Source organism: Equus caballus, chromosome 1 (genome assembly GCF_041296265.1).
Source record: "Equus caballus isolate H_3958 breed thoroughbred chromosome 1, TB-T2T, whole genome shotgun sequence".
In the NCBI taxonomy this organism is placed as follows: domain Eukaryota; kingdom Metazoa; phylum Chordata; class Mammalia; order Perissodactyla; family Equidae; genus Equus; species Equus caballus.
The window spans coordinates 35,023,160-35,032,851 of record NC_091684.1 but is presented as its reverse complement, the minus strand read 5'-3'; positions in this window follow the sequence as shown (position 1 = coordinate 35,032,851).

The following is a 9,692-nucleotide window of genomic DNA, read 5'->3' as shown; positions in this document are numbered from 1 at the left end:
TTATGTTTTTCCAATTTTTTAATGATTTTAGTATTTATGTTTACATTATTTTAGGTGATACTTAGGTCATTGATTCATTTTTATATAGTGTGACATATGGTCTAAATTCATTATTTTGCATATATAAATCCAGATTTACCAGCACCATTTGTTGAAGAAACTGTCCTTTCCCACTGAATGGATTTTGCACATTTGACAATAATCAATCTGCAATAAATGTGTGGATTAATTTCTGGACTCTCAATTCTACTCCATTGGTCTTTATATCTTTCTTTATGTCAGTACTATACTATTATGATTACTGCAGAGTTATAGCAAGCTTTTAAATTGAGAAGAGTAAGGTCTCTGACTTTGTGCTGCTTTTTCAAAATTTTTTGGCTATTCAGGTTGATTTGCAATTCCATATGAACTTGAATATTGACTTTTTTATTTCTGCTACAAATTCTGTTGGTATTTTGGTAGATATTGCATTGAATCTGTAGGTTGTCTTGGTAGTATTCACATCTTAACAAAATAAGCCTTCTTACCCAAGAACATGAGACATCTTCCCTTTCATACAGGTCTTCTTTAAAATCTTTCAGTAATGTTTAGCAGTTTTCAGGAAAGTCTTCACCACCTTGGTTAAATTGAGTCCTAGGTATTTCATTCTCTATATTCTGATGTAAATGGAATTACTTCTTTAATTCCATTTTGGATTGTTCATTCTGCTGTATAGAAACACAATTGATTTTTGCTTGTTAATCTTGTACCCTGCAACTTTGCTAAAATTTCTTATTAGAGTAAATTTTCATAGAGTCTTCAGGATTTATAGAAAATATATGACCATATGGTCTGCAAATAAATATAGATTTAATTATTCCTTTCCAATTTGGATGACTTTATTTCTTTTTCTTTTCTAGTTGCTGTGGTTATGGATACTTGTGCCCCAGAGCTCAGTACAAGAATGTGGGGGCACCACATAGAAGGTATTCAATAAAGTTGTGGCATTAGATACTTTTCTAAGGGCATGTGAGAAAAGTTTAAATGAGTTTTGCTATCTTTGAAAACTGCTGGGTAGTGCAGTGATGTATCTGGAGACAAATGTAATCAACTCATTCTCTAGATTTACTTTAGACCAACTGGGTCAGTTTTGCATGGCCTCACTGATATGGCTCCAAAATGAGGCTATACCTTGAGGTGGGAAAGCACGTGGGTTTTGGGAGTGGTCCTACTGATCTTGTACAAAGAACAATTTTATCAGTCCCAGATTAGGCAGTATTCAAGTTCCAACTGATCCCATAATGGTATCTTATCCCTTGATGTACAGATGAAAATGACTTTTTATTACCTGCTGAGAAAGGCATGAAGTAATGGCTCTTCTTAAAATTGCCACTCTCATCTAGGAAGTGGTCAGAGTCAAGCATCTCTATTTTGGGGAATTATTTGTCATCATGTAGCACAGAAGTCAGAGATGGCAAATGGTCATGCTCTGACATGAACAGACAAAGATAAACTGAGTTATAAAGAAGTTATAGAACTAGAAGAAACTTTGGAAGTCACTTAGTCCAATCTCTTGATCTGTATGTGAGAAAACCCAAGTCCAAAGAATGTAATAACATTTCCAGCCAGATAGACAAAGTAATAAACAAGGATGTGTTTGATGTCAGTGGCAATGATCTTAGCAAAGTGACCACCTACAGCAGTTGAAGTAGTGATGTTATAGGACGACTGTTAGTGTTCCCTCAAAGTTCATATTTTGAAGCCCTAACCCTTAATGTGATGGTATTTGGAGGTGTGGAGTTTGGGAACTAATTAGGTTTGTGAGGGTGAGGCCTTCATGATGGGATTAGTACATATATGGAGACAGAATAGAATGCTCTGCCAACCACCCCATTCCACCATGTGAGGACACAACTAGAAGGCAGCAACTTGCAAGCCAGAAAGAAGGTAGTGACCAAGAACTGAATCTGCCAGCACATTGATCTTGGACTTCCCAGGCTCCAGAACTTTGAGAAATAAGTGTTTGTTGTTTAAGCCACCCAATCTATGGTATTTTGTTACAACAGCCTGAGCTGATTAATACAACCGAGTATGTAAGTGCCAGAACTTTTGAATCCCTTTTCCTTGTCACCAAGTTTGGACACTGGGGTCTGTTCCTACCTCCTGCTTTATTTCATCATGCAAGCTTTCATATGTCTCATATGTAGATTATAGTTTTATGTGGAAGTTTCTTACGGTTCTTGAAAAAGTTAGGATTTCTTGGAATATGATCATAGAGTTTCTTTGAAATAGCAGTAAGTGTAATTAAAAATGACCTCTTCTGGGAGAATCATATTGCCTCATGGCAGCGTAAGCTCTTCCCATAAAATCTCCCCTATAAAATACAATGAAAAAGACATTCATATTCCAACAGAAGAAATCCACAGAACATGAAAAACATCTGCAAGACTCAGGCAGCCATATGTCAGAAGGTGGAGGTGCTGGAATGGAATGAGGTATGAGAAAGCTTCTCTTCCTCCCCAAAGGGCAGTGACCCAGAGACCACAAAAAGCTCTGAGAGGAAAGCAGGGAGAGGGTGGTGGCTCCCCTTGGGAATATCATCAATCTCTGACATCCCTCACAGCCTTGGGTTTTGGGGAAAGCCCCACACAGAGGTGACTAGCTATCGTGGTGGTATCTTCATCAACCTAACACCTGAGGGGAGCAGACAGTGAGGGTAGAGTGAAGAAGCCCCAAGATCACACAGGAGAAAAAAAGCACCTCCCTCCCCAGGGCCCCAGTTCAGCACCTGGGAGCTGTGCCATGGATTTCAGCATGCTCATAACACACAGCTCTTGGCACCAACCCTGTGGCACCATGTGGAAGCAGCAATCAAACATTACCACAATGTGGAAACTCAAATCCAAGATTTATACCATTATGAAAAAAAATATTAAATCTCCAGACCAGACAGAAAATGACAAGTACCCAGAAATCAATCCTAAAGGCACAGAAATCTATAATCTAAATGACATAGAATTCAAAATAGCTATCATAAAAAAAAATCCAACAGCTTACAAGAAGATGCAGATACAGTTCAATGAATTCAGGACCTACTTCAAAAGAGATTGGAACTATAAAGAACCAATCAGAAATATTAAATGTGAAAAATACAATGGATGAGATAAAGAAAAATATGGATTCTCTGAACAATAGAGCTGATATTATGGAGGAACAAATCAGCAATATTGAGGACAGAATATAGAAATGCTTCACATGGAGGAGGAGAGAGAACTAAGACTAAACAGAAATGAAGAAATTCTCCAAGAAATGTCTGACTCAATTAGGAAATGCAAAATAAGGAATATAAGTATTCCAGAGGGAAAAGAGCAGGAGAATGGAGCAGAAAGCTTGCTCAAAAAAAGAACAGCAGAGAAGTTCCAAAACCTGGGGGGAAAAATGGAAATGCAAGTGAAATAAGTCAACAGATCTCCTAACTATATCAAGGTAAAAAGACCTACTTTTATATGGTATATATAAAATATAAACAAATATAGTATATATAAAACGTATATAGTAGGATATAGCAGTGAAGTTGGCAAAAGTCAATGACAAAGAAAAAATACTAGGGGCAGCAAGGCAGAAGAAAATAACTTACAAAGGAACCCCTATCAGGCTTTCAGTGGATTTCTCAGCAGAAATCTTACAGGTTAGGAGAGAGTGGAATATATATTCAAATCTTTGAAAGACAAAAGTTTTAGCCAAGAATACTCTATTCAGTGAAAATATTCTTCAGATATAAAGGAGAAATAAAAACTTTCCCAGATAAACAAAAACTAAGGGAATTCATTGCCACAAGACCTGACCTAGTAGAAGAAATCCTCAAGAAGGTCCTCATACCTGAAAAAAAAAGAAGAAGAAGAAAGGGATTACAAAGCCCTGAGTAAGGAGATTAATAGGTAGACAAAATTAAAAAATTGTAGATATACATCAGAACAGGTTAGCAAGCACTCAAGCATAACTTTAAAGATAAAGGGAAGGAAAACATCAAAACCAAATATAATTTTGTTATTCTAAACACAAACTCACAACACAACAAGGAATAAGATGTGACAAGAATGACTTAGAAGGGGAAGAGGAAAGGGACCAAAATGGCTTAGTCTAAGGAAATAAGAGGTTATCAGAAAATAGACTATCTCATCTACAAGATTTTGCATACAAACTCCATGTTAACCTCTAAACAAAGAAGTAGAACAGAAATACAAATAATAAATAAGGAGAAAACCAGAATAAAACAAACTATGTAACCAAATTGGTAGTCCAAAATCCAAGGGAAGAGAAACAAAGAAAATACAGGAGAACCAGAAAATGAGTGAAAAAACGGCAGCATTAAGCCCTCATCTATCAACAATCACTCCAAATGTAAATGGGTTGAATTGTCCAACCAAAATACACAGAGTGGTAACATGGACTAAAAAACAAGACCCAAAAATATGCCAGGAAACACATCTCAGCTCCAACAACAACCACAGGCTCAGAGTGAAGGGATGGAAGATAATACTCCAAGCTAATGACAAACAAAAAAAGTAGATGTTGCCATACTTATAGCAGACAAAGTAGACTTCAAGATAAAACAGATAAAGAGAGACAAAGAGGGACAGTATATAATGATAAAACAGACACTCCACCAAGAAGACGTAACACATAAATATCTATGCACCCAACACAGGAACAGCAAAGTACATAAAGCAACTATTAACAAACCTAAAAGGAGAGAATAACAACAACACAGTAATAGTAGGGGACCTCAACAATCCACTCACATCAAGGGACAGATCATCCAGACAGAAAGTCAATAAGGAAACAGTGGAATTACATGAAAAACTAGACCAGATGGACTCTATAGATAGATAAAGAACACTCAATCCCAAAACAGCAGAGTACATATTCTTCTCAAGTGTACATGGAGTGTGCATATTCTCAAGGATAGATCATAATATGGGAAACAAGTCAAGCCTCAATAAATTTAAGAAGATTGGAATAATAACAAGCATCTTTTCTGACCATAATGCTATGAAACTAGAAATAAACTACAAGAAAAAACTGAGAAACGGACAAAGATGTGGAGACTAAACAACATGCTACTGAAAGATCAATAGATCATTGGAGAAATTAAAGCAGAAATTTTAAAAAATCTTGAGACAAATGAAAACAAAAACATACCATACCAACTCATATGGGACGCAGCAAAAGTGGTCATAAGGGGAAAATTCATCTCAATAGAGGCTCACCTTAACAAACAAGAAAAATCTCAAATAAGCAATCTCAAAATACACCTAACAGAATTAAAAAAGAAGAATAAACAAAGCCCAAAGTTAACAGACAGAGGGAAATAATAAAACCCAGAGCTGAAAGAAATGCAATTAGAACAAAAAGACAGTAGAAAAGATCAATGAAACAAAGAGCTGGTCCTTTGAGAAGATAAAGAAATTGACAAACACTTAGCCAGACTCTCAAAGAAAAAAAGAGAGAAAGCTCAAAAAATAAAATTGGAAATGAAAGAGGAGAAATTGCAGTGGATACCACAGACATACAGAAGATATAAGAGAATACTACGAAAAGCTATATACCAACAAATTGGACAATCGAGAAGAAATGGATAAATTCTTAGACTCTTAAAACCTCCCAAAGCTGAATGAAGAAAAAAATACATAATCTAAAGAGACCAATTCCAAGTAAAGAGATTGAAATAGTGCTCAAAAACCCTCCAAAAAATAAAAGTCCAGGACCAGATGGCTTCCCTGGAGAATTCTACCAAACATTGAAAGAAGATTTAATATCTATCCCTCTCAAACCATTATAAAAATTTAGAGAAGATGGAACACTTCCTAACACGTTCTGCAAGGTGAATATCACACTAATACCAAAGCCTGACAGGATAACACCAAAAAGGAAAACTACAGGCCAATATCGCTGATGAACATAGATGCAAAAATCCTCAACAAAATATTGGCAAGGCGAATAAGCAATACATCAAAAAGATCATACACCATGATCAAGTGGGATTTATACCACGGACAAAGGGATGGCTCAACATCTGCAAATCAATCAACGTGATACATCACATTAACAAAAAGAGGAATAAAAACCACATGATTGTCTCAATAGACTCAAAGAAAGCATTTGACAAGATCCAACATCCATTTATGATAAAAATTCTTAAGAAAATGGGGCTAGAAGGTAGGAAGCTCAATATAAAAAGGCCGTATATGACAAACCCACAGCCAACACTATATGCAACAGGAAAAAACTAAACACCATCCCTCTGAGATCAGAAATAAGACAAGCATGTCCACTATCACCACTGTTATTCAACATTGTACTAGAAGTTTTGTCTAGAGCAACTAGCCAAGAAAAATGAGTAAAAGGAATCCAAATAGGAAATGAAGAAGTAAAACTCTTGCTGTTGGCAGATGACATGATTTTATATATATAAAACCCTAAAGAATACATCAGGAAACTATTAGAAATGATACACAACTACAGTAAAGTTGCATGGTACAAAATCATCTTACAAAAATCAGTTGCATCTCTATACTTTAATATTGAACTAATAACTAGAGAACTCAAGAATGCAATCCCATTTACAATCTCAACAAAAAGAATAAAATATTTAGGAATAAATTTAACCAAGGAGGTGAAAGACCTATACACTGAATACTATAAGACGTTACTGAAAGAAATCAGTGATGACAAATAAAAAGGAAAGATATTCCACGCACATGGATTGGAGGAATTAACATACTTAAAATGGCCATAGTACACAAAGCAATCTACAAATTCAATGCAACCTCCATCAGAATCCCAATGACATTCTTCATGAAAATAGAAGAAAGAATCCTAAAATTCATGTGGAGCAACAGAAGATCCTGAATAGTTAAGCAATCCTGAGAAAAAAGAAGAAAGCTGGAGGAATCACAATCCCTGACTTCAAAATGTACTACAAAGCTATCGTAATCAAAACAGCTTGGTACTGGTACAAAACAGGCACACAGATCAGTGGAACAGAATTGAAAGCCAAGAAATAAAACCACACATCAATGGACAGCTAATCTTTGACAAAAGTGCTAAAAACAGACAATCGAGAAAAGAAAGTCTCCTCAATAAATGGTGTTGGGAACACAGGACAGCCACATGCAAAAGAATGAAAGTAGACCATTATCTTTCACCATACACAAAAACAAACTCAAAATGGATCAAAGACTTGAAAGTAAGACCTGAACCCATAAAACTTCTGGAATAAAAAATACGTAGTACGCTCTTTGACGTTGGTCTTAAAAGGATCTTTTCAAATACCATGTTTCCTCAGACAAGGGACGCAAAAGAAAAAATAAACAAGCGGGACTTCATCAGACTAAAGAGCTTCTGCAAGGCAAAGGAAACCAGGAACAAAACAAAAAGACAACCTACTAATTGAGAGAAAATATTTGTGAATCATATATCCAACAAGGGGTTAATCTCCATGATATATAAAGAAGTCCTACAATTGAACAACAAAAGAATAACCCAATCAAATAATGGGCAGAGGATATGAACAAACATTTATCCAGATAAGATATACAGATGGTCAATAGGCACTTGAAAAGATGTTCAACATCACTAATCATCACAGAAATGCAAATCAGAACTACACTAAGATATCAGCTTACAGTTGTTAAAATGGCTATAATCACCAAGACAAAAAATAACAAAAGTTCATGAGGTTGTGGAGAAAAGGGAACCATCCTCACTCTGCTGGTTGGAATGCAAAATGGTGCAGCCACTATGAAAAACAACATGGAGATTTCTTAAAAACTAGAAAAAGAAATACCGTATGACCCAGCTACCCCAATACGTGGTATGTATCCAAAGAACTTGTAATCAACAATTCAAAGAGACTTACGCACCCCTACATTTCTTACTGAATTATTCACAATAGCCAAGACATGGAAGCAACCCAAGTGCCCATCAACTGATGATTGGATAAAGAAGGTGTGGTATTATATATATATATACACACAATAGAATGCTACTCAGCCATTAAAAAAACCAAAATCCTCCAATTTACAAAAACATGGATGGAACTTCGGGGTGTTATGTTAAGCGAAGTAAGCCAGACAGAGAAAGACAAACACCATGTGATTTCACTCATATGTGAAAGATAAACAAACACATGGACAAAGAGAACAGTTCAGTTGTTACCAGGGGGAAGGGGACTGAAGGGTGGGCAGAAAGGGTGACAGGAAGCACTTATATGGTGACAGACAAATAATAATGTACAACTGAAATTTCACAATGTTGTAAACTATTATGACCTCAATAAAAAAGAATGACCTCTTCTGGGATGATTAAAAAAAAAGTACAGTAATAGCTTTTAAATGTTTAAAATTGCTGTGCAACATATTTTTCTTAATTTAAAAACATGTGTGAGCTCTTCTTTACAGATGAATTAAAGATTAAAAAATAAGGAATGGTAAAATTAGAAAAATTATCATTTTAAAATAGTTCTGGCAAAGATCACAAATTTAGGCAACTTCATCATTTAGTGCTAAAACTGCTGGGTTAATTATTTGGGAATCAAGATATTCACAAGGCTTAAAGTATCATGCCATAAATTTTAAAATTGATTACCTATGGAAAACCACATCCCTGCAATGGTGGCTTCTGGAGGACCCTCTTTACTAAGCGAGGAACTCAACATCACCAGTGTGGGGATAACCTGATATTATGTTCCCCCGCCACACAATCTCATGCAATGGCAGATATGCAACATCACCTATGTGATTTTCTTGCCAAAACATGTAACTAGAATCTAATCTCAAGAAAATAATCACACAAAAACAAGACTAAGAAACGGTGTACATGACAACTGGCTGAAATCTTCAAAAACGGTAGCGTACTTAAAGGAAACAAACAGCAAAGGAAAGGGAACTGTTCTTGATCACAAGAGACTAAAAGGACAAGATAACCAAATTTAATGTTTGTTCCTTGGCTGGATACTAGATTTAATTTAGAAAAAAGCTATAAAGGGTATGTTAGGAGAGTTAAGAAAATTTAAATAAGGCTATGTATGAGATATTATTGAATCTAAGATAATTCCTTCAGTATAAATGCAATTATTGTTATGTAGAAGAAATTCATTGTTCTTGGAAAAGACATACTGAAACATTTAGGTGTTAAATATAATAGATACGTAGATAAATAGATATACAAAGTAGATATACACATGCTTCATATTTGTTTTCTGTAATTATATGTATGTTGTTAGAATTTTTCCTAAGTTTTAAAATCCAAAGTGGGGAAAAAATTCCAACCACTATTTATCACATATTGCATATGTGATTTTGTTTTTAAAACCATTCCTTTTATGTTTTTAAACAAGTAACATATGAAAATGCTTCTTTAAGGTAAATTGAAGATATATTTTCAACATATGGTGCTGGAAAGTTGGATATCCATATAGAAAAGAAATAAAGAATGACCATTACTTCACACTATAAACAAAAATTAACTTTGATGGATTATATACCTAAATATAAGAGGTAAAACTAAAAATTTTAGAAGAAAAATAAGGGTACATCTTTGGTAACTTGTGTTGCAAATATTTTTATATATAACACAAAAGCACATATCATAATAGAAATAATTGATTAAGTGGACTCCATTAAAATTAAAAATTCTACTCTTTGAAAGAT